Source organism: Scleropages formosus, chromosome 6 (assembly GCF_900964775.1).
Source record: "Scleropages formosus chromosome 6, fSclFor1.1, whole genome shotgun sequence".
Lineage (NCBI taxonomy): Eukaryota > Metazoa > Chordata > Actinopteri > Osteoglossiformes > Osteoglossidae > Scleropages > Scleropages formosus.
The window spans coordinates 22,509,056-22,533,680 of NC_041811.1; the positions used below are offsets into that span (position 1 = coordinate 22,509,056).

Sequence of the window (24,625 nt, forward strand, 5' to 3'; positions counted from 1 at the left end):
TTTATTTCTGACCGCCACACTAAAGATAGCCAGCAGATGGTTTATGGATTGGGACAGATCAACTCTCTTTTACAGCTTCCTGGGATGAGCACAGTGAAAATATTTTGAAGTTTTATAGGACATTCTATAATCACATGAAGAAGAAAAAAAACCCTGTGGCAGTCTTTTTTTTCTCAAATATATATTGCATGCCCTGAATTTTATTGTACCAATCACTTTTATGTTTTTCAGTCCTCCAGATATCAAGCAATTAGGCATTTTTAGGTAAATCTGTACACAAAAAAAAAAAAAGAATTTTAAAAATGAAATCCCGATTAGCAATGGAGAGTGAACTCACCGTGTTCTATGTGGACAGTGTCTTAAAGGACACAGACTTACAAGGGCTAGAAGAGACCTGCTGATGTACCCTTGAGAAAATTGTTAAGGTGAAATGCACCAATAAAACATCAACCTATGTACATGGGCAAAATCAGTAACAGCCTTTGAGAAAAGTACAAGATAATCAATGAAATTATAAGAAACAAAGTCCGTTTAACTTTTGCCATAAAAACGTCCAACTTTTGAGTAAAACCATACTGTATTGTACATATGTGGATATTATGTTATACAACTGACAATGCATGACTGTACTTGAAGAAACAGAGTCATGTCCTGTTGAGTCATTGTAGAAAGCGTCCCGTTGGCGCTGTTTGGGTCGTTCCCAACGGGTGCGGGAAGCGTCCCAATTTGTCATTCCAGCGGACAAGAATGTGTAGAATCCCGAGGACACGCGGTCGAGGTCACAGCACCGTGGGCTCACTGTGCGTTTAACATCACAATAGGAAAGTCCAAATTAGTCACGCTCTGAGCACAGGCAGGGGTGGGGGCTGCTGGGAAAGGCATCTGTGCTAGTGAACTTCCTGATCACATCCACACTCGCCCTGATCATTGAGTGTGGAAACCCACCAGATCATGCAGGGAGGGGCCACTGAGAGTCTATTCTTGGGTGGAACAGAAAAAAACATTTGAAACTGAACAGTTGTAATTGTCCGCATCGTTGTTCAAAGAGTACACCATTTCTGCGTACGTTGTTGTTTTAGTGTTTTTTTCATTGTTTTCCTTTAGCAGATGGTTTTACTCGAAGGTTGGATACTTTTACTGCAGCAGTTAAGGTCAACCAAAGGTTCAAAAGCAGGATCTTCACTGGACTTTAAATGGAATATTTTTGCTACATTTTCACTATATGAAGTACATGTAATTTTAGGTAGAGAATGCCTCCATAGAAGAAATTCAGAAATTAATAATATAAATGGATCAGATGATTAAAATTAAATCTTAGGAATTATCTAAACTTTATCTATATCTATATCATTGTGCTTGTAATATCATACACATTTGAACTGTTTTTACATTTGCTCTGAAATTGTTTCGAGGAAATGAAGTCTCAAGTAGTGTTGGTGGAAAGAAGGTTAGTATGGGAGTGGCTGATGGGGGGCTCTGGAAGACTTGGCGTTCCATTATGCGTTTCTGAAAGCTTAAATTAGATTAAATAATAAGGCCCCTGCTCAAGAAAAAGCCCTTATTATTCAGTGTAATATGTTACAGACAGTGTCTAATGCTACAGTGCTATTTCCTGTCTGTTTTATTCATGCATCTCGTATGCATCATTTTTAATGGGGGTGTATAATCAGGTCTGTTCAAAAACAGTGCTTTTATTGTGTACATTTTTTGAGACTGAGGGCTGACAACGACGGAAAACACTTTTTCTGTGGCGTCTTCACTCAGCTCCGGTCACTGGCTCCAGGAATGAGTGTTTTGGCTGTTCTGCAGATGTTCTCATTGACCCTGATATTGTTGCTCTGTACAGATTCCCTTCATTTCATGGACCAGAGGACTCCGGAAGACCACTAACAAGTTGGGTTTTTAAATGCAGTGTACTGTGTGGGTTGATCAGGAATGTGCATTTTTTTATGTGTGAGCATTGCAGACAGGTTTTCCAAAAGTTTTTTTGCATTGTTGGTACTGTTTTTGTGTTCTATTGAGCCTAAAGGTGGAGTGTGTAGCATTGCTGTGTTGATAGGTGTACACGCACATTTTTGTTGGTGTAGCCTCCATGGCGGGTGTATTCCCTCTTTGGCTATGTTGTATCAAAGGTCCTCCTGCTCTTTAGATGCTCCTGTTGCTCGCTGTTTCAGCTGTGCGGACTTCTTGATGTTTCTCCTCATAGATGTGAGACTCTTATGTGTTCCCAGTATTTGTTTATAAAAAAAGCCAAGCTAGATGTACGCTTCCACAGAATGGAATCTTATCAGATGAAGTGTTTCAGGGCTTGATAAATGGTGTCAGACCACCAACAGTGCTCTGAAGGGGTGTGATGGGGCGGTTGAATAGAGATGACCCTGGCTTCTCAGTTTCCCTCTGCTCTCAGAATGAAAAAAAAAGAAAACCTTGGCCACCTTCTAGAGGAATCATTAAACAGAGTGGCCTATTCTGTGTGCTCCCCCGTAGATATGTTCACCTCAACATGACATGTTTTCTGTTTTTTTTTTTTCTTCTCTCTTCCCCAGAGAGGACTGACTCTTAGATTCTTCATTCCTGTAATGATGCTGTCATTGGTGTTGAGTTACACATTTTTACAAGCACTTTGCTTGTAAGAGTAAGGCATTTAGTGTGTGCTCACCCAGGGTCTGGAGTTCCATACAGGTTTCACAAGCCCACTTCAGTTTAAAGGCCCTGCTCACGGCCTCTGTTAGATCATGGTGGTTAAGGCCCCGACGTTGGAGGTAGCAGGTGCCGTTTGCCACATTTCATTTTCCTGCACAATGGAGCAAAGACCCTTTTGTTTGGCCAAAGAAACAAAAGAAAGCAATGAGAAGTGCTGCCTGCCAGGCGGCTCAAGCTGCCCTTGCTACCCTCCGTCGTTACCGCCTTGGAGATTGGACTGAGGTTGTATTGCGAGTTGGCCACGTTTTTGGGTCCCTAACAGAAGGGCTGCTGCAAAGTCATCGTACCCGTCACTTTTCATCCTGTTGATGTGACTGTCTTGACAGTGCACCCAATTTGTGAATCCAAGTTATTTCATAGGGTGGCAATCTGTGTCCTATTAAATTTCCTTTGTATCTTTTTTGCAATCTTGTTTAGTACACAGCAGTAATGTGCCATGTCTTAGATTAATCAGATGCATACATTTTAATATTTTAAGAATTATTTGTTACTTGTCTCACCATTTGATTAACATTAGGTGACCTACACTGGAAATATATAAAAAACAAAAAGTTATATCAGACAACTAGTAACACAGGAGTAATAAAGATAGATTAAGCTTTCAGATTGCGAAATTTGTTAACAATATGTTATTGTTCTGGGCAAGTTTCCGCACTGGAGTGTCAGGGAAGGTTTGCAAGCATGTGCAGTATCTTGTCTCTTTGGATGGGACTTTTATCTCAGTGTCTCTGAATACTCATGTTCATCAGAATGACTCATCCATGGTTATGATATCTATTCAGTGTATTAAGAACGTGGTTCTGAGCACGCCCAGTAATCACGGCGATGGTTTTGATCCCAAATTGATTTGATCACTTTGCATCATTGCTTTTGATCCTATAAAGCTCATTCCTGCTTTTTAATGAGGGGAAACAACCAGAATCCTTTTCATATCAGTGCTTTAATTTGTTTTGTCAGCTTCACAGGGATTGTAGCACCTGTGAAATGTGGAATAAATGAGGCTGTCACTAGGAGTGATGTATGCTGTTAAAGCACAATGCGTCTTTTCCACTCTAATGTGGAGGGACATAAAGAAGGGAAGATACAATGCCTCTCAACTGTTGATACCACCGATGCATAAATCTGTCACAAATATTGATCACTGGAAGCTTCTCTGCCTTCTGTATTTTTCTGAAAGTAAACATTTGTTAGTCAAATTATGTTTGCGTCTTGTTTCACAATGAATATTTGACTTTGAATAAAATATAAATTAAGTATAAATTGTGTTAGCGAGTTATGTGTTGTTAGCTCTAATTGAGACACAGAGCCCTGGAAGAACTGGGAAAAGCACAGCAGGAAAACATGCTTTCCACTGAAAATTCTCCGGGTGGTTTGATCACCCACATTTCCTGGGGTCAGGGATTCATTTGGATATTTCTGCTTTTTTAAGAAAATCCCTCTGGAATGAGTTTTCTATGACTTTTTTTCATGTGACATAGACTACTTGTCTGCCACCAAAGCGCTCAGAAAATATGTATCTATTTCATCATATAAAATGGAATATGTAATACTGTCTAGTATTTTCGTTATATAAAATGAAAACATCAAGTGTCATGGTCAGTCAAGATCACGACTGCACTAGTGCTGTTTAGTGTCCCAGGAACATTTTGCTTATTGGTGAAAAGTAGCAGAAAATTGAAGTTTTCAGGCCTCGGGCATTTTGCTGATCAGTTCAGAGCCCTGGGATCTGCTGAACGGAGCCCCTTGCAGTGGCATTCGAATTAACAGCGAGGTTCGGATGCAAGGGGTTGGAGGAGAGCGGACCTTTTAATGAGCGCTCGTTGAGTTGCTCATCAAAAAATCTTTAATGAATAATTAACACTTCCTGTACCGGCGTCGTGCAGCGGCACGTAGCACGTCGACGGCAGCGAACGGAGAGCGAGCTGTAAACACGGAGCAAGCGAGCTGCTTCTGATGCAAACTGGGTCAGCCCTAACGGCACATCGGGGGATTTGAATTCTGGGTAAATTCGCCTCAGGATCCGTACACAGCGCACAGTTCTTGGCGCAGAAGCCAGATTGTTGTGGGAACTGGATCTGGATGCTGCAGTACGTCGAAGACGACGACCGGAACTAACAGAGCAGAACAAAGTATGTCCTTTTTAAAGGCTTTAGGCTTTGTCTGCCTATTTTTTATAGTTAAGAAACATAAAAGTCACCTCAACAATTTTTATGTTGCCTGGAAACAAATATGTGTTCATTTTTGTGGAGGGACTTATTATTATAAGTTTTATCTATTCACTGCGTTGATGAAAAATGAATTAAAAATTGTACACACTAATATAGCTGGATATTGTAGTGATGCAGTAGCGGGTTCCTTCCTGGGACTTACACTAGCAACCTTCAGGTTGTAACACCACGGTGGTCAGACACCAGTACCTGCAGCCAGCTAGAGTACGCGCAGACCAGCTACCTTGGGATCGAGAGGCCATACGGCAGGTCGATATTTGATTCGTTGCAGGTATGAGTTCTGGTCCAGCGCACGTGTGGCTTAGGTGCTTGTGCAATAAAGGAGTATTGTTGTGCTCACAGTAAAGAAGGAAGTGCTGTGATTTGTGCAGTACCCGAGAAGAACGCATGCCCATAATACCGCTGAGTCAGTGTTATCCAGTACAGTGTAAGGTATTGTTTTACATTTGCTTTCCCTTTCCTGTGTTTTTGATTTGTTATTGAAAGTGGAGGGGGGGTGGTGCCGAATGTTCCCTCTTTCCCGCATTTTAAATCTGACACTCATTCACTTCGAAGAGACAAATTCGTCCTCGCTTCCACGTAGAGGAGAAATTTCCTCATTACCTGAGATGCCTGCATCATTAAACACAAACCACATGCTGGCCACGGTCTGAAGAAAGCTGAATAAGAAAGGCTCGCGATGTCGGCTTCCTTCACGATTCTGCCTCTTTTTTCAGCTGTGTGGATTTCAAGCTTTGGAACCTCGGGTACGGTTGGACTTCGCTTCGATTTGGGTTACAGAACGTGACGGAGCAGACCAGCGACGACCTGAAAGTTTTATAGATGGCTTGGGTTTTGTACTCTGACTTGGCTGAAAAGCGTTGACCAGGCTGAGAGCTGCTATAAGATTCTGAGAAGAGGCCCACACTCTTGGTCCTGTCAAGACAGACCTGAGGCTGGATTCCATTCGAGGGCTGATCTCTTCTGAGGTGAGATGATGCAGTGTGACGACATCGAGTTATGGAGAAGACAGGACGTTAGACAAAACGGATTTTTTTCCATAATCATGCTTCGGGCTCTATTTCTACTCTGATTTCAATTGCACTCTGGTTTCTGCATCTTTTTTAACGGTAAGGCCATAAGAATTGTACCACGCAAGTAATATACTTGAGTATCCATTCTGTATCTTCTGTCATTTTTTATTTTCCCTTCCTTTAAAATTGCCACTTTTTTAATATAACTGAACAAAGGTTCATAATGCTTCAATTATGCATGTTTTTTTTTTTTTTAAAAAAAAAAGGTGTTTGCTGTTTTGCTTTTTGAGTAATCTCTTTTTTTAGAGCACATTGATCTGAGGCAAGTGGATGTACATTTTTCGTGTTAGAGAAAGATTATTAATTGAATCTCGCATACTGCTGGCCACGTCTTTTGATTGCTTCTGAAAATAAATATATGTTTTCTCCTGCAGCCACATTTTATGTTAAGTGATTAATGTTAATTTTTGTGAGTTTTTTTCCCCGCAAAGGATGATATTGCATATTCAGTTCATGTATGCAGTGTGATAACATAAGTTAATAATTTAATATTAATAGCTGTTTATCATTTTTAATCATCCTAGCTTTTTAATGGGTATAAAATTGAATTAAAGATCTGCTGTTAAAGTCATAGCAGTCTGAAGGTCACTTTTCAGCTGATGGTGAGCTATTTCATTTGTGAAACCGGCACATTTGAAGCATTTACTTGATGTGATTACTGCACATCACTATCTTGTCAAGAACTGCTGATTAAAATTGAAATCAGGTCTCTTATATTACTTTGAGATGCTCTACTTTGACTTGAAATCATTGCTTTCTGTGTATAATTCAGCATCTCTGCACAGACTGTACCCGATGAATTAATTTCTCTCTTGTTTAAAACCCTTCAAAAAACAGAGTGCCGAAGTAGTGGAAATCACAGTGCAGCCTAAATGTCTGCTTCGAGTCCCCGAATGTGCCTTGTTGAAGCAAAGGACTAATCTTGAATTGTTCCAGGAAAAATACGCTGCTGAATAAATGCGTAAAATTGTCAGTTGCTTTCAATTAGCTCCTATGTGATGTTTGTCTCCGAGGTCCACATTCCTTCATTATTACACACCAATATTAAGAGAGTGATATCAGCATCAGAGTCATTTTACAAACGCAAGGGCATTGCCTGTCTGTTGTCAGCTAAAAAAAAGACATTTTACCTGAGTGTTTTATTCATTGATCAAGTACCATCTTATCTTACACCCCTCCAGGCCCAGAGCATCAGTACTGCCAGTCAGAGTATTCTGTGGTTCATTTTACTGCAGTGCTTAAAGGTAGACACAGTTATCAAGGGACAGACCTAGCGGGAATTCAACTTCCAAGCAGCGAGGTCAGCGAAGGCAGAGTATGACCTCACTGCCAAGCAATTGCATGACAGCACGTTTCAGCTTGTTGCTTCAATATCTCATTCATTCGAGGGGTCCTCACAATGATCTGGTTACCTTGATCATTCGTTATGCTGTGATTGCCTGTATGCGACTTCTAGTCATACAACTGTCACATACAGAACGTGTTTCAGCACACAATATTTTTCAGTAAAAATGTATAGGGCATGTAAAGCTGCAACTGCTGTGTTCAACTATAGTATATTTCTATTTCAGTGCTTCTTTATTAATGAAGCTGTATTGTATATTGATTCAGTTCTGAAATTAACATCAACAATCCTGTAGATTTTTGTGCACTTTTACTGGTGAGCACCTTTTTGTCGCAAAGTTCTTAAGGTAATGAAATTCATGCAACTCAATTACTCACCATGAACAGACTTTTAATCGAATAAATTGAGATAAGAAAATAAGCTAATACTGTGAATCCCTAAATGAGATTCTAGGGGAAATAAATAACAAGAGCTGAATGTTTCATATTAAACAAATTTGCCACTTTACTATGTTACGAACAATGGTGTAGCTGTGTTGAAATTGGACAGATGAGCTACTCCAACCCAGCCTTTTCCAATGTTTACCAATGGTTGGAACTAATGACTTGGCTTTTGTTTTTGAAACACACAGGGATAGGAGAAGCATATTTGCTTATGACTAGTGAAGATCAACTGAAAATCCAACACAGCGGTGCAAAGTGCTACAGTGTAATGTAATATATAGCAACGTGAAGCACTAAATTATAAATTCTTAGTAGTTTTCAATAATTATTTCATGTCATACTTTGGGACCACAGATGTTACATATTTCTAGAAATATTTCTTATGTGGTAATGTAAATATTGGCATGCTTCCAGATCACCAACTCAAAGGACCTTAGTCATGATGTAATTATGAAGTCACTGATGTTAGAAACCCAAGAAGCAGTACATGAAGCATTTTTTTCAAATGTCTGAAGTTTTCTTTGTTTTGGTTTATTGCAAGTTTCACACACCAGTTTTTATATCAAAAGTATGATTTCATGCTATATTCTCTAAAGGACATTTGTTTGAGCAGAAGATTGAAAACAATCAATTTTTAGAAACTGTTTTAAATCAGATAATCAGTTAAGTTGATTTTTTTATTTCTGTGTATTTTTTGTTCAAACACATTCGACAACGCCGTAATGCATAATGGCATTAGAAGTTGTGCAGGCGTGTCTAAGTATGTACTGCAATTTCGTAATCGGTGCATTAGATGCCGGGAGGGGCCCACAGTTCTAAGATTAAACAAGGTCTCAGAGCTTTTAGGTCCTAAATGACCTACTGGCATGTCACAAAATGTATGGCCAGCTATACCCCAAGACTGTGTCAGTCAGAATCTGGTTATCAGCACTCCTGAATAACTATATGCAAACGCTGCATTTTACCGTTTGTTTTCTCTCGTTCTTTCCTTCAAATTTTCCTTACTCTGGACAAGTTTTGACAGGCAGCTTATTTCCATTTCTGTTCATTCCCTACAAGTTTATTATTACCTTCTAATCACTCATCTGTGCAGTTCTTCAAAAGCTGGACTGTTTTCTTTGGTAAGAAATTGCAATAGTACAAGTTGTACTGTACAAGTTGTCAACAAACCAGCTACCCTGATAACCCTACTTCTTCAGCCTTCAAATATAATTAAAAAATGTACAGACTTGCTCCAAGGGATTTTATTCAGAACTGACAGTCCACTCAGTTGTGTGGTGTTTAGCACATTATATTTTTAAGTCATTATATTTTTCTAATCATTTAAACTTTTACCCATAAATTTAATGAAAATGATGCTGGTTAATGCCGTTTATACAATCAGAGATTCAGAGATGGGATTTAAGAATTCATTCTACAAACTGGGGAGTAACAAGTAAAAGTCGTGTTTAAACATGAGAGACTCTTTGTGACTGTTAAAAATCACACTGAACTGTTTGTTAGAGTATCATTCCAAACAGTAATAGATCTAAACAGGCGGACAACAACGGCGTGTCCCCTTTGACAGACCTCACATATATATGGAAATGTTTGTATTTGAACTTGACATGTTACCAGAGAGATGAGAGATGAAGCAATTTAGTCACGCCAACAAACAACCAGACCTGATTTGGCCTTTCTGGTTTTTCTAGACGGACCATCCAGAGACAAAAAACCAGGGTGTTTCTGGGGAATGTTATCCTTTGTTACAAAACCGTGTCATCTAGTTTTATTAGCATTGATGGATACCATCAAGTCAAAGCTGACTCCATGACCTCGCACGGTTTTTGAGGTAAGGGAGCAAACAGAAGTGCTTTGCCAGTGCTGCCTTTTGTGCAACATTTCCATTTCCATTTCAGTTGAAAGTAATTGGTGAGCTGTATGCTGGAAGCAGGTAGGATAGTGATAAGGGGGAAGTTGGAAATGTGTGGCAAATGTGTTAAAGTGCAAAATGCAGTGTAAATATCAGCATGGCTGAAGACACTGAGTAGTTTCAGCCTGTAAGTGGGGCGTAGTGTGTCTCTTAACTTCATGCTGATTTCACTTCGTACAAAGATCTCACTTTAGGAGGAGGTACCACTGTTCCAACTCACACACACACACACCATCTGGAACTCCCATACAGGGTCACGGGGAGCCAGAGCCTAACCCAGCAACACAAGGCGCAAGGCTGGAGGGGGAGGAGACACACCCAGGACAGGACGCCAGTCGGTCACAAGGCACCCCAAGCAGGACTCAAACCCCAGACCCACTAGAGAGCAGGACCCAGGCAAACCCACTTCACCACTGCGCCACAGCACCCACCCATTCCAACTCTCCCGTCTCTAATTTCTGCGGAGGTGGATAAAAAAAATCAACTAAGCATAATAATAACTCTAATAGGAAACAATAACACAAATATGAGACCAGAAACAATAACAGAAGCAATAGCCAAGTAATGACTATTCACTACATGTATGTCTTGGAAATGAAGTAATCAGGAGGACATCCCTTTTAGGACCCTCTGGATATGTACAATACAATAAATTGTACAATAAACATCCAATTTTGCTTATTAATATTCTCCAAGATTGAATGATCTCCTTTTGCATGACTGTGCCTTTTTGAGAAATTGACCGTTGATTTTGCTTGATGCTCTTGCTGGTCTTCGTTAACAGGTGTTCCTGTGTTGTACGCACCATTGGATTAATCAGGTGGTTTTGCTGTGGTCCTGAAGCCTTGGGACTTCCTTTCTTTCCTGCTGACGGAGCTGCTCCACCCCTCCAGCACACTTACAAGAGAGAACAGCTGTTTTTGGGAGTGACCCTAAGTGAAATTCTCTTTACTAAACTTTAATCAATACTGCAGTAGATCTTTGATGGATATGCTATGCGTCAGTTGTTTGTCCTGCTATCAGGGGGTTGATTTAGTGAAAACCGCACACAGCAGTTGTTGGATTGGTGGAGACAAGAGGCTCTGTGACCAAGGTTCCAGCCAATGCTGATCTGCAGGATGGTTTAGTGAGATGTCATCTTTTACTCTGTCTATGCACTCTAGTCCTCGAGAACTTGTGGGATGTTTTAGCATCTTAGCAGTCATGCTTTGTAATGGTGGTGGTGATTTGCTTCTCATATCCTCTTATTCTGCACCATCACAGGCACAAGGGCCAAAATTTGTGAACAGCAGTGAGATGTAACATCATTTCTGACAGTAAGAGTCCACAGTGCTGAACTGAGAGGTTGAGATTCATCATCTCACAACTTCCCTAAGACAAGGATTAGAGTCGGCCCTCTGTGTAAGCAGCAAAAGTTAGCTGTTCTCTGGAAGAGTGGGAAAATTTAACATGTTCTTACTGAAGATTTGGATGCGTGACCGTCCTGACTTTGGATCTTGGGTATGATTGAATGTTTATAGGATATATCTCCATCAGCTGTCACTTTATCACTTTTGTGCACAGTAGCCCATGCTCCAGCGTGTCACAGACATGCGCTTCCTAATTCAGAGCTCTACACATACAAGAGATGAAAAGCAGAGGATTTAGGGCAGGCAGTTGCATCAGTCAAAGCATTCATATCTGTGTATTTGTGGGCATCACAGATTCAAGCTTCTTTGTAGGGAAGAATTCTCAGTATCCTGTAGAACTAAGAGTGAAATTCAGAGGATTATTTATTTTGAACTGATAACTCTGTGGAAGTTCTGTTTGGTAGCCATGGTAACCACCTTTATAGTAGTTTTTAAAGTTATTCTTGTTTTCTGATTGACCTAGTATACAATGTGCTAGAGGAAAAGACTTTAAATGTATGTGCCTGCACAACCTCTCAATTATGTACTTGTTTATTGGTAGGTGTAGAGGCATGAAGGGCAATATGCCTTAGAAACAAATTTGTTGCAGTTGAAAACCTTCAGGAGTAGTTGTTGACGCTTAGCTCAACATGTCAACCAGGATTTCGGACATGTATCAGTGTGTTCCTAGCACTGAACACATCCCTCCTTTCCCTGTGTCATGTTTTTCTCCTTTTATCCTTTGTGGAATTGATTAATAAATATCATCAACTCTCATTGGCAAACTCGTTTCCTGTCAAATCCTAAGATATTTGTTTTAATCAGCAAGGCTTCATTAGTGGTATGCAGCTATTCTCCTCTTTGTTTTTTTCTTTTCTTTTTTTTTTTTTTTTTTTTAACTCTCCCTATTGTTTTTTTTAATTATTTATGAAAGGCCTAGTTCCACAGCCAGAGGAATATAAAACCCCTATTCTTCCCCCCACGTAACGAGTTTCATTTATTTCCATGCCACAGCTCACACAAAGTATGTTTCCAGCTGCCCTGGTTTGCAAAGCTGCGTTCTCACCAATTTGGGTAAGACAGCTGAGATTTAAGAGCCGCAATGTCATTTTGGATTGCTTGTAGGAAGAAGGTGCAAAAGTCAAATGTACCATTATTTAATATTGATTCATTGCCTCAGTCCATGGTGAATTATAATATATGGTTTGTATATTAAGCTACTTTCAATGATTTTCATTTAGTTATGCAGAAGGGTATTCCTACAGTATCAAATCACAGCAAGTAGGCCTCCAAATACCACAAATCAATACCAGACCAATATGGATAGGCAAGTCAAGGAAGTGTAACGGCGTGGGGGGGAAACACAGCGATGCACTAATAATTATTCCATTGTATACATTGTACTAGATATCAAAGCCATTGTTTTGCAGGGAGAAGTCATAATGCTTGAATGTCAAAACTGCAGCTGGAGAGTCTGAAATTATTTGACTCTATGTAGACCTGATTTTTTAAAAAAAAAAAAAAAAAAAGCCCACAACAACTATATTTAAAATCCAATTGCTTGAGCTCAAAAACTGCAATGTAATATTGGTAATATTTCACAAATGGTGTAGGTTTTTAAATAAGTACTGGAAAACATTGTCAAGAATGGATTGGTGACTGGGGGACGCAGTGATGCAGCGGGTTTGATCTGTGCCTGCTCTCTGGTGCTCCAGCTTGCCACAACCCCACTCAGGACAAACAGTTTCAGTCAGTGTGTGTGGATTGGTGACTTTTTTTCACTTGTGAGTGTTTTTTTTTCAATGCACTGTTGAACTATTGTATTAACTGTGAAGGATCCTACTTTAGGTACTGTTTTTAAGGACCTCTGGCTTGTCCATTAGGGATACTTTCCTTGTTAAACAATGAACCTTAACACATCCAGCTGTATAAACAGGGAAACTCTAGACTGCAGTGTGATTGTTTTAGTTGCATTTACTCAGTTGCTAAACAAATACGTCCTTTTTCGTAGATCAGATGGTGTTCAAGGTGTAGCGTATGTGGACTGAGTCCAGCCATATGGGATTCAGAGTCAGGTGGACATAAAAGCAGGAGAACTTTCCCTGCCCCTGCTTTCCCAAGGTCTTGTGTGGTGGATGATTTTCTTGGCTATGATCCTTTCTCCCTTCACAGGTTGGGTAGAGGGCGAATGTGAGACCTGTTACTTTGGTGGTTATTTCTGAATTCTGCTGAGCACCAAGCAGGGGGTTGGTGCTCCTGTATTGTTGCTGAGCAACACTCTCCTTCCCTGTTACATTTTTACGCCGATTATTATTTGTTCTGCTGCTGTTCTTTTTCAAAATGCACACCTAACCATTGGGTGAAAGCACTGTTTACCATTTTAAAAGTCTACACCATAGCACAATTTCAGTTAATACAATATGGCATTTTCAGGTGGCAGCTATTAGAATACTACAGTAAAATGTTGTACAAAAGACTGCAACTTGGCAGGGTGGAATTATCATTCGGTTATACTACATGGTCAGTGCAGAACCATACGAAAGAAAACCTGTGTAGCAGTCACTTGGTTGTCACTGGCATAAAGTTTACATGAACAAATGCTTGTAACAGTTTCTTGTTTATGCTGTGCTGCACTCATGGGAGAGTAAACTGAAATTCCTGTAATATTTTGGGGATGGTCCTGCTCTCTGGTGGGTCTGGGGTTCAAGTCCCGCTTGGGATTCCTTGCGACGGACTGGTGTCCCGTCCTGGGTGTGTCCCCTCCCCCTCCAGCCTTATGCCCTGTGTTGCCGGGTTAGGCTCCGGTTCGCCGTGACCCTACTTGGGACAAGCAGTTTCAGTAAATATGTGTGTGTGTGATTTTGGAGGTGTGAGGGGTGAAGCAAAAATTTTCACTTCAACCCAGTACTTTTCTGTTAATGGACAAGAAACCAAAATGCATAATCTATGCTATCAAAGATAATCAGAAAGCATCCATCACGGCTATTTTGGTGTCATCAAAGAGGACCTTCTCCTGACTGAAGGTCAAAGCTCAGGAATCTTCCCATCTTATGTAAATATGCTGGTTATCTTGAACAGGCCCCTTTTACAATGTATTGCCCAAAGGGTTCATAATCGATATGCAGATTTATTTAGCAGGCTCCTTTGAAAAAGGGGACTTGCAGTTTTGCCTTGTATACTAAGCTATGTACAACGATATATCGCTTTATGCAGGAGGGTAGTTATGACAGGGACAACTGAGGGTGTGTAACATGATCATGGATTCTATAGCAGGACTGGGGATTCAAACCCAGGACCTTCTAGTTGCAAAGTGATGACTGTGCCTGCTCTCTATGCATCCAGTGTTACATTATATGAAAATATAAAAAAGAAACTGGTTCTGATTCTAGCAGATATTTACAGTTTTTGTCTCTATGATGAACTGAGTTCATAGTGCATTGTCTAAATGGTTGCATCTTTAGTCTTCACTAAGAAGAGAAAGAATATGAATTTAACAGCTCTTACCTTCTGAAATGGTCAGTGAGAATCAAGTGCACAGGTACATATAGACAGTAAATAATTAATTAATTAATTAATATAAGATTAATTAATAAAATAATTAATTAAAGCTGCCTCTTGAAACCAGTTAGATAGCCCAGTTGTTCTAACTACAGCAAACCCAGATATAGAAAAGTGAACCAGCATAAATTCTTTTGAAGTTACCAAGATTCACTGGGGAAGATTCTAGAACATCCCAAAGCTGCTAATTTCACAGAGCCAAGCTGAAAATATACTATAAAGCTCTGAAGCCATTCTCATCTCTTTACAGTATACCCCCACCAATTTCCAAACCTGTTCTCTCTGTAAATTGTCTTAGTGGAGCATATTGGCATCATTGTCCATATGGCCATGTGCTATTCCACCAACAAATCAAATCCAAACAAAGCAACCATGGACACACCTAGTAGTCCTTCATTCTGCATTACCCAAATCACTTAACGGAGCAGAAACAAATCATTCTCTCTACTCAGATGTAATTACAGGGAGAAATATTGTTGTGCTGATTTAATATGAAAACAGATCTAACGGACTTTTATGGTCTGAATCCTGTGTATGCACTCAGCAGTCGTCCACTTCGTATAACCAGTTCCACTTGTTCTCCGTGACCGTAGGAGCTGGTCGAGTAATAAATGTCTTCTGCAATCATTTGGTTCAGTGTTTTGTCACAGAGCAGCTGTTTATATTTAGCCCTTTCCGCACAACATCTGAGGTTTTTCAGGGATCTTATTCACCCTGGTCTGCTGCTTTGCCTAGGAGCGGTCTGCTGCCTGGCAATTTTCTCCACGTTTAGAGAGAAGTTATAAAAAGAACCTTGGCCATGTTGCAAACCAGTGCATTTATACCCCCCCCCCACACCAAAACAAAAAATTGTCTTCCGAATAGAAGTCAGATGCAACACTGCCACGTCTGTTGCAGTTCATTTCTTCTGTAGGAAGTTTACTTCACTGTTTACTTCATATAAATACCAATTAAGAATTGTTGTGGCTTTCTAAAGATCAAACTCTCTGATGAGACACACTTTCTTGCACAAATGCCATACATGTACGTGCCAAAGGTTTTAACCTTTGGGGCGGATTTGCCTTTGGTTTCATTTCAGTAGAATAATACATATTTAACTTGTGCTGAGTTTGCTTTTCAGCAGTTTCCACAGTGATGAATCAAAGGCCAAACAAGGATTGCAAAATATGCACATTACTTTGTCTACTTATTTATGTGATGATAATTTAAACCGCTAGTCATGTTCTCATTTTGTCTGCATTACAGCCTTTTTGCATTTGAGGTCTGTCTAAAATTTTTTAAAGATTTTTTTGCTGAGTGAACCCTAAAGGTAGGACATTCTACGGTGATACATTGGTATCTCAGAAAACATGAGCGTCTAAATAGGTTGATGATATATTAGTTACTTGGGATGGCTTTCCCACCTCATTTTTGACACCTCATCAAGCCTCCATTTATGCCATGGTAGGGGTAGCTTAGTGGTACATGGACGTGTAAGCAGAAGGTTAGCAGTGGAAGGCCCATAGCCCACTGCAGCTGTACCCTTGAGCAAGATACAGTTAAACCACCTAGCTGCATATGTGGGTCAAATGCTCTAAGTCACTTTCGATCGATAACATTAACGATGGTCTTTCTAAGCATTTTAATTGTTAACATGGAAAGCTATAATAAAGATGTTTATGCGGAAATATGGCATATTTCATTGTACAGTTTCCCAACATTTTTGTTTTCTTCAGCCCTGCATTTCTTTTTATCATAATGAAGTTGCAAGCTCTAAGCCAGTGCCGAGTGTGTCAGGGGACACAACCTGAATGAGATTGTGAAGATAACTATAGAACTCTATAAGTGGACATTCCTTGAGGTTTCGTGACAGCTTGTATTTACAGAGTTGATTGATAGGTCCTCAGCCTTGTTGCAGTGTCTCTTGGAAGAAAAATACGTGGCAGAGACTGCAGCAGCATCCAGCTTGCGGCCGCACTGGGATAGGAGTTGAACCAGGATTACAGGGCGGTTTGGGGCTTGTCGATAGGTACCCACTAGCTGTTGGCTCATAAAAGCTTCTGGAAGAGATCTGGAAGGGATTAGAAGCTCACTCTGGGAGTATTTCTTCTAGGGGAGGCTGGCTTTTTAGATTCTCAAATCCAGCAACATCTGTGCTGTAATTACACTAGCATGGCCCTTACTGGAATCTGCACATTTTAATGGCACTGTAAAAGCTGACCAGTAAAGCTCAGAGCCTGGAGATTTCTGGAGAGCCTTCCACTACAGCATCACTCACTCTCCTTCATATACCACCCTTTGTCTTCACAGATCAGTGGGGTCCAGAGTGAATGCGTGTCATGGTTTCCACACAGGAAAGAGGTGTCGGACCCGATCGCGGTGCACAGGGTGGTTTATTCAAAGGGGAATCCAAGCTCGTAATCCAAAAAACAGGCAAAAGGTCACTGAGGCGCAGACGTAGCAACAAGGAGAATCCAGAGACGAAATCCGAGAGACAAGCCGTGAGTCGTAGAAACCGGAAAGACGAGGAGACAAAGGACGAGGGTCAAGGAGGATAGGTTCTAACGTTGTAGTCAGGTAAGGCTGAACTAAGGTTCCGCACGCTGTTGCGTCCAGAGCCGCTCTTTATACTCCCGTCCCGTGATCAGCCACAGATGCCCCTTGTGTGGAAGCAGCGGGTGTGACAATGTGGAAGCTGGTTGGAGAAGTTTGAGGCCAAGACTGTGAATTCTTACCTTAAAGCATTTGGGGAGTGTTTTAGGTGTCACCCTGTTGACAGCCAGCATTCTGGCTTTGGCTGTCCCCTTATTGGCAAGATGTCCCCGCATCAGGGTGAATAAATTTAATGCACCCGAAAACTTCTTTCAAATGTGTGGCACAAAGCAGCTTTCTAGGCTTATGTCCCCTTTCCTAGGCTTTTGTTTTTTTTTTCAGTCATCCGTTACTTAGTTGATGGGAAAGAGCACACTGTGATTTTTTTGGAAGTCCAAAATGATCATGCCTTAGGGAAAATGCTCTACCCTTATTTCAGAGTTGTCTACAATTCAAATCTCACTAAAACTGCCTAAAATGTTAACTTATTTATCAAAGTCTGTGTTGGTAAAGCATGCCATTTATTTTCCACTTTTACTGTCAGAGGTGGTAGTATACTTTTAATATTTTCATATAACATGAACACAAAATTGAATTTTATACAGCAGGGCAGGTGAAACTCACACCTGAAATGGATTCACTCGACTAATTAATTGCAGCACCTCACTCCAATTACCCTTTTTTCAAGATAGCATTACTTCAGTGACCTTTATTGTTTAGACAATTCCAGGGGGTTCACAAACTTTTTCACACAACTCTGTGCTTAGTGTAAGGCAACATGCGAGAACATCCTATATTGACATTTTTCAGATTATTACATAATTACTTAATGGATTTTGTTTCCGGGCACAGGACTCAGGACAGATTCAGGGTGCGTCAGACTTATTTTCTTTGTGTTTTGTTCAAAATAATAACTGGTCAGGGATGACAGCGAGGGACTGAACACAGGGAACGTCTGAGAAGTAGCCTGTCTCCTTGTCAATGATGTGGGCATCATCTTTCTCATTTTTTATTTTTGCAGCCACAATCACATGAACAGCTTTAAGAACATGAATGTCTTTACACTAGCATGAATAAAGCAGTAGTCTTGCAATCAGATGAAGATGTAGCATCAGACAACGGTTTGTAATAATACACAGCACCTCTAACACGATAGTGCACACATGCTTTTCAGGGTGACATAGAAAGTGTTCTTGTGAACTTCTTTATATCATGAACACCATCAGCTAAATTACCAAAATATCGCTGTCCGGTGTACCGTCGTGTATCGTGTTTCACACCCTGTGCTTATGACGTAGGCTCTGGAACATCCCAGCCCTGCTGGACAACTGGTTATTGGTACTTAATGAAAGAAAATATAACATTAAAGGATAAACTTGAAAAAAAAATTGTTACAAGTATTACAAAATGTGTTATTTTCATACATGAAAATATTTCATATTGGTTTTGTAATTAATTTAAGGTAACAATATTTTTTGTCCAAGAACCAGTTATTTTCAATAAGAAATAATGTTCAATCCCTTCACAGCAGGAGTTTGCCTAACAGTAATTTCACGGAATGAATTAACCCCATTAAGGAAGGGATTAGTGTAACTTACTCAAGGGCACTGCAGCAGGAGGTTTGATAGCCACGAAGTTTGACGTATGTGTCCTTAACTTTTACTCTCCTTGCTTCCCACAGTTGTGCAATATTTATGAGTACAACTATGCTGCACGTTGGTGTAGAGCCCTTGTCACACTGTAACTAAGGTTATCTGTTATGGCTTGTGTGTAGAGTGCGCTCCTGACCTCCTCGTAGGGTCATGTATAGTGGAAGCCCTTTGCCAGCGTGCTCTCTTCTACATTTCCAACTTCTACCTAGCAATTTAGGGAGTTGTTCGTTGCCTCTGGCAGGCCAACTTGTAGGCTTTCACTGAAGAGAGGAGGGGAGGGTGGAGGGTAAGGTAGTGCTGCATCTGCTTTTCCAGTCTGGTTTACACCCCAAGGGCACACAGTAGAGCTCTGGATGGTGGGCCTGCTTGGTCTAAGAAGATGCAGGATGATGTTTTGAATGCTCCCACTGAAAGGACTAGGGATGTCTGCCTCTCTCATGCAGTGAGAAGCCTTGATCATTCCTCACTGCCTGCTTGTGGAACTTTTTCAGTATTCGCAAAGGCACTCAGTGTTCTTGTTTTGATGGCAAACCGTTTTCGCACTCTCTGAAGTCGAAGCAGATGAGAAGGAAGTTGTTTATTCCTCAGCATGTTAAAACCGTGTTACTTTTTGCTCATGGTTTCCCTTGCAAGGCCAGCTGACCGTCTTCTGCGGCCACATTTCTTTATATGAAAATCATCTTAATAGATTAAATATAAATAAATAAAATATCTTGATATTGACAAAGCAAATCAACTACATACTAAAACCAATGATTCAGTTCAATTTATTCTGAAATATCTGCAAAGGTGTTCTTAAATAAGCTTAAGCATTCTATTATTATTATTATTATTATTATTATTTATTTGGTAACTTTAAGCATTTTAAGTGCATTTTAAGTCAACAGCTACAGGAAACATTTAGTTGCAAAAGTTCGTTGCTGCTATGTTACAGACTATGAAAGGTTAAATACTTTTTCACTCCTACAAGTGCACATTTCATCATTGTTTTTTTCTGTCAGGCTTCAGTCTACAGTACTAGATTTATCTGACAAATTGATCTGATCCAACTTAATGTCAAAAGCTGCAAAAACAGAGCAATGGATATGGAAGTACTTTTTCCATTTACTAGACCTCCATAGTTGGTACAGTTTGTCTATATCTTTTCTCCATCATGTCTACCTTTTCCTTGGCCTATCTACTTATAAACTCCTCCACAAGCTGTTCCACAGTTTTTGCCAAAAAAAAAAAAAATCACTTCTCTGACTCTTTTCATGGCCAGAACATTAATTGGAAGGAAGCACTTGAATTACGTTTTTTTAGTTGAATACAGTTACATTTATTCACTTAGCAGACACTTTTCTCCAAAGTGACTTCCAGCGGATATTATGTGGTGTTAGTAGCCCACACACACACCTTATTCACCAAGGAGACTTACGCTGCTAGATACACTACTTACAATGGGTCACTCATCCATACATCAGTGGAACACACTCTCTCTGTGTCATGAACCTGAACAGCATGTCTTTGGACTGGGGGAGGAAATCAGAGCACCCAGAGGAAACCCACGCAGACATGGGGAGAACATGCAAAGTCCACACAGACTGAGCGGAGATCAAACCCATCTTCTCTCGCACCACCGAGACACTGTGAGACAGTAGCGCTACTTGCTGTGCCACCCATTAATATTATTATTATTATTATTATTGTTATTTATTTAGGTGACATGTTTCTCTAAAGCAATGTGCACTGTTAAGCTACTTACAAACATTTTCCCATTTATGCTGCATGGATCATTTTTACTAGTGCTATTTAGGTGAAGAGTGTGGTGGTGCAGTGGGTTTGGCCGGGTTCTGCTCTCTGGTGGGTCTGGGGTTTGAGTCCCGCTTGGAGTGCCGTGCGACAGACTGGTGTCCTGTCCTGGGTGTGTCCCCTCCCCCCCTCCAGCTTTGCGCCCTGTGTTGCTGGGTTAGGCTCTGGCTTGCTGTGACCCCACTTAGGGCAAGTGGTTTCAGCCAGTGTATGTATTAGGTGAAACTACCTTGCTTAAGGGTATAGAGCAGAGTGGCATTTCAAACAACAGGGCTACCCAGTGACCATGTGGCCAGCCTAGGCAGTACCTTTGTGGGACAAAATGAAGAAGGAACAAAGGATCCCACAGGTGCCCTCATATCTTGCAGCAAAGGAAGACTTCAGATGTGAAATCAAATGATTTCCTGTTGAAATGTTAGTTGAATGCTATGTGAAGAGTATTAGAGGAGTACTAGTGTACTCAGACTTTTCACTGGTACTGTATAAACGTGTATATACATGGTATACCTTTTGGCTCAGATTCATTCCCTTTCTTTCATTAATCGTCAAACAACAACTTTGACCCGCCCTGCTTCTGTTTGTGCTGAGGTGGCAGACTGTTCAGTGCCCAGCCCTAGTTCAGGATCTTACTGGAAGCAGGGCTGAGGTTTCAGTCTGGTTTGCTTTTCCATATTTGGTTTCTCATATAACTTTTGCTTTCTTGCAATTCTTGGAGTAAAGCATACATCAGCATTTCAGTGTCTCCCTATGACTGCTCTTGGATTTCCTCCTATACAAACACACCAAATATAGTATATGCTGTGTCCATTTCATTATCGAAAAGTTGAGACGATGAAGGGATTATACTTTATGATATCAAAGTAATTCTTCTGATACAGTCTTCAGATAGTTATAAGAAATGATAGCTTTCATGAAACCTACAGTGAAACTGCCAGTGAAAATAAAAGCAGTTTCCTCTGCTATAACATTACTTATTACACCATGGGAAGTTTGAATGAGACTCACAAGGCTTTTATAATTCTGACCTTGTGCTTTTATGACATTTTTTTCAAAGGAACATCTGTTCGAGGATTCACACAGTCCACCTGAACGTGCTTCTGCCTGAGTAGTATAATTTTTAAAGGTCAGGCAGAACTACATTAGAGGCAGTTGTACTGACCTTTACAAATTACAGTTTTCTATTCTTGGCTGCATGTGTGGTGTGTATAAAAGTAGTGGAGAAAAAATGAAAGATGTAACAAGATGTGTTCTTGTTATCCAATACATATAGTACCAGTCAAAAGTGCACTTTAGGGAAATTATTTTTTTGCTCCTAACTGACAAAGACTCAAACTCATGATGTGGATGAAAAACTTTCCTTCTTTACCAGTTCTAGCACAACTGTGAGGTGCATCGTCATCTTCCTGTAGACCTCTAACTACCTAAATAGCCATAATCCTATTAAAATGGCCTCTGCAGTACGGTAACCATGCTAGTTGACATTGCCATGAGCTTGGTAATGACCACCAACTCTGTCACCACCAGCAATTCTAGACTATGACCCCTCCATGCTGGACAGACGGAACCACACACACACACACACATTTTCAGAACCGCTCGTCCCTTACGGGGTCACGGGGAACCGGAGCCTACCCGGCAACACAGGGCGTAAGGCCGGAGGGGGGAGGGGACACACCCAGGACGGGACGCCAGTCCGCCGCAAGGCACCCCAAGCGGGACTCAAACCCCAGACCCACCGGAGAGCAGGACTGCGGTCCAACCCACTGCGCCACGGCACCCTCTCCAGACGGAACCACACATACACAACTCATTCGCACAACCTCTCTGTTTCCTTGTTTGGACCCACATTTTTCACACTTTCGCTCATCAGTCTGTAAAACCAACATCAACTGCTCAAAAGTGTAATTTTAGTGTTTCTTGACCAAGCAAGTCAAGCTAGTCTTAAGCAGGTGTACTCAGACATTTAACTGGTACTGTATGCATGTAAGGGGGGTGTGGTGGCACAGTGGGTTGGACCGCAGTCCTGCTCTCCGGTGGGTCTGGGGTTCAAGTCCCGCTTGGGGTGCCTTGCGACGGACTGGCGTCCCGTCCTGGGTGTGTCCCCTCCCTCTCTGGCCTTACGCCCTGTGTTACCGGGTAGGCTCCGGTTCCCTGTGACCCCGTATGGGACAAGCGGTTCTGAAAGTGTGTGTGTGTGTATGCATGTAGAGGGGGTGCGGTGGTGCAGCGGGTTTGACTGCTTCCTGTTCTCCAGTGGGTCTGAGGTTCATGTCCCACTTGGGGTGCCCCATCCTGGGTGTGTCCCCTCCCCCTCCAGCCTTGTGCCCTGTTTTGCCGGGTCAGGCTCCGGTCACAGCGTCCCCGCTTGGGACAAGCGGTTTCAGACGTGTGTATATGTATGTAAGGTTTCCTCTCAAATGACACCATAAGCTTTTAGGACTTTAAACCCTGTGAGGATTTTATTCAGCATGTTCCTGAAGTGTCAGTTGGCTGGAGTGCACATGAGTACAGACATGGCAAGTTTTTTTTTTTTTTTTTTTTTGCTTGTGTTTTCGGTCTTCTTTAGTGGATGATCAATATATCAAATTTGAACAAGCTCAGACTGAGGAGGACTGAAGGGTTAGACACTTTGATGTTGCTTGTATTTTATAGAGGTTTTCATTAGACCCATCAACGAAGGTATACAGATAACAAAGGTCTTAAAATCAAAACAGACTGTTAAACATGAATGTCACTTAAACCTCCTGTCTGCAAACATGAGTCCTAGTATTTAACAGTATTGATTTGTGCCTGGACTGTCAAGATTGATTTGAGATTGCTTTCATGTTATGAAGAGCCGTTGCTTTGTATTATGAAATAATCAGTAAGACTTTGCTTTTCTGTCACTCACCAGTAAAACGGGTATTTTTGACATCACCTTGGTTGCTGCAAAATTATTTTACAGGTCTTTCATGAATTGATTTCACTGGGGAATCCCTGAAATTCACTTTGTTTACTGCAAGCCTGGCAACTCAGCAGCAGCAAACATGAAACATAAAACAATGAAATTGCTATGCTAGATCAATCTGTGGTTTGCCCAGCGGTGTTAGGGATGATGAATAATTTTACCGATGCTATCATTGGACATACTGTATATTGGACTTTAAATTTGTTGTCTAGTTAAGTTCATCTGTTTAATTTTAGCTAGCTAGTGAGCTCTTGGGGTGGCATGGTGGTACAGTGAGCAGCACTGCCACCTCACAGAACCTGGTCTCTTCTGGCATCGTTTCAAATGAAACTCAGTCTGTGTGGAGTTTACATGCTCTCCCCATGTCTGTGTGGCTTTCCTCTGGGTGCTCCAGTTTCCTCCTACCATCCAGAGACATGTAGCTCAGGTGAATTGGTGATGCTAAATTGTCTGTAGTGTGTGAATCGGTAAATGAGTGTGTGCATGTGTGTGGCTACCCTGCGATGGACTGTCGTCCCATCCAAGGTGTGCCCCCTCAGCCTTGTGACCAGTGATTCCAGGGTAGGCTCTGGACCTCTGTGATGGTTACTGAAAATGGATGGATGGATAGTTACTTCTTTGGATTTTGAAATTTGAGAGAAACAATACAATTTATCATCAATGAAATGTAATGATACAATAACAACAGAAATTTATGTCTATGGTTTCTTTAAACTTGAGACCAAGCCAATAGATGTAGTCTTCAACTCTAGTCATTAAATAACCCATAGTATGATGGCTTTTGCAAAATAATTCAAGTTTATCAATGTGCTGATTAAATGTATAGTACAACTCTGTTAAAAGACCTGAAGCTTTGTTAAACCGAGTTGCATTTATTCTTTTAGCTGATTCTTTCCTCCCAAGAAAGTTACAGTAAGTTTAAGGTTCTTGATGATTCTCTTCTTAAAATGTTTCACAACTTTAGACAGCTTTTTTATATGATTATTTTTTTTTTTATCAGTTAAGGTTTAGTAG

General features: G+C 40.9%; 1 protein-coding gene across 6 annotated transcripts in view; it reads left to right on the forward strand.

The window, feature by feature from the left end:
- The window catches only part of dab2ipb (DAB2 interacting protein b), a 238,349-nt gene that overhangs the window by 69,854 nt on the left and 143,870 nt on the right, over window positions 1-24,625 (forward strand). Inside the window, exons 1-2 of one of the 6 annotated variants that reach the window (XM_029252915.1) lie at window positions 5,335-5,363; window positions 5,648-5,899. The exons of 3 other annotated variants lie outside the window; for them this stretch is intronic. The gene's annotated coding sequence lies outside the window, so the exon portion shown is untranslated. Of the gene's footprint in view, window positions 1-5,334; window positions 5,900-5,928; window positions 6,041-24,625 lie in introns of those variants that run through there. 2 more of the 6 variants (XM_029252914.1, XM_029252917.1) reach the window with 2 other exon arrangements.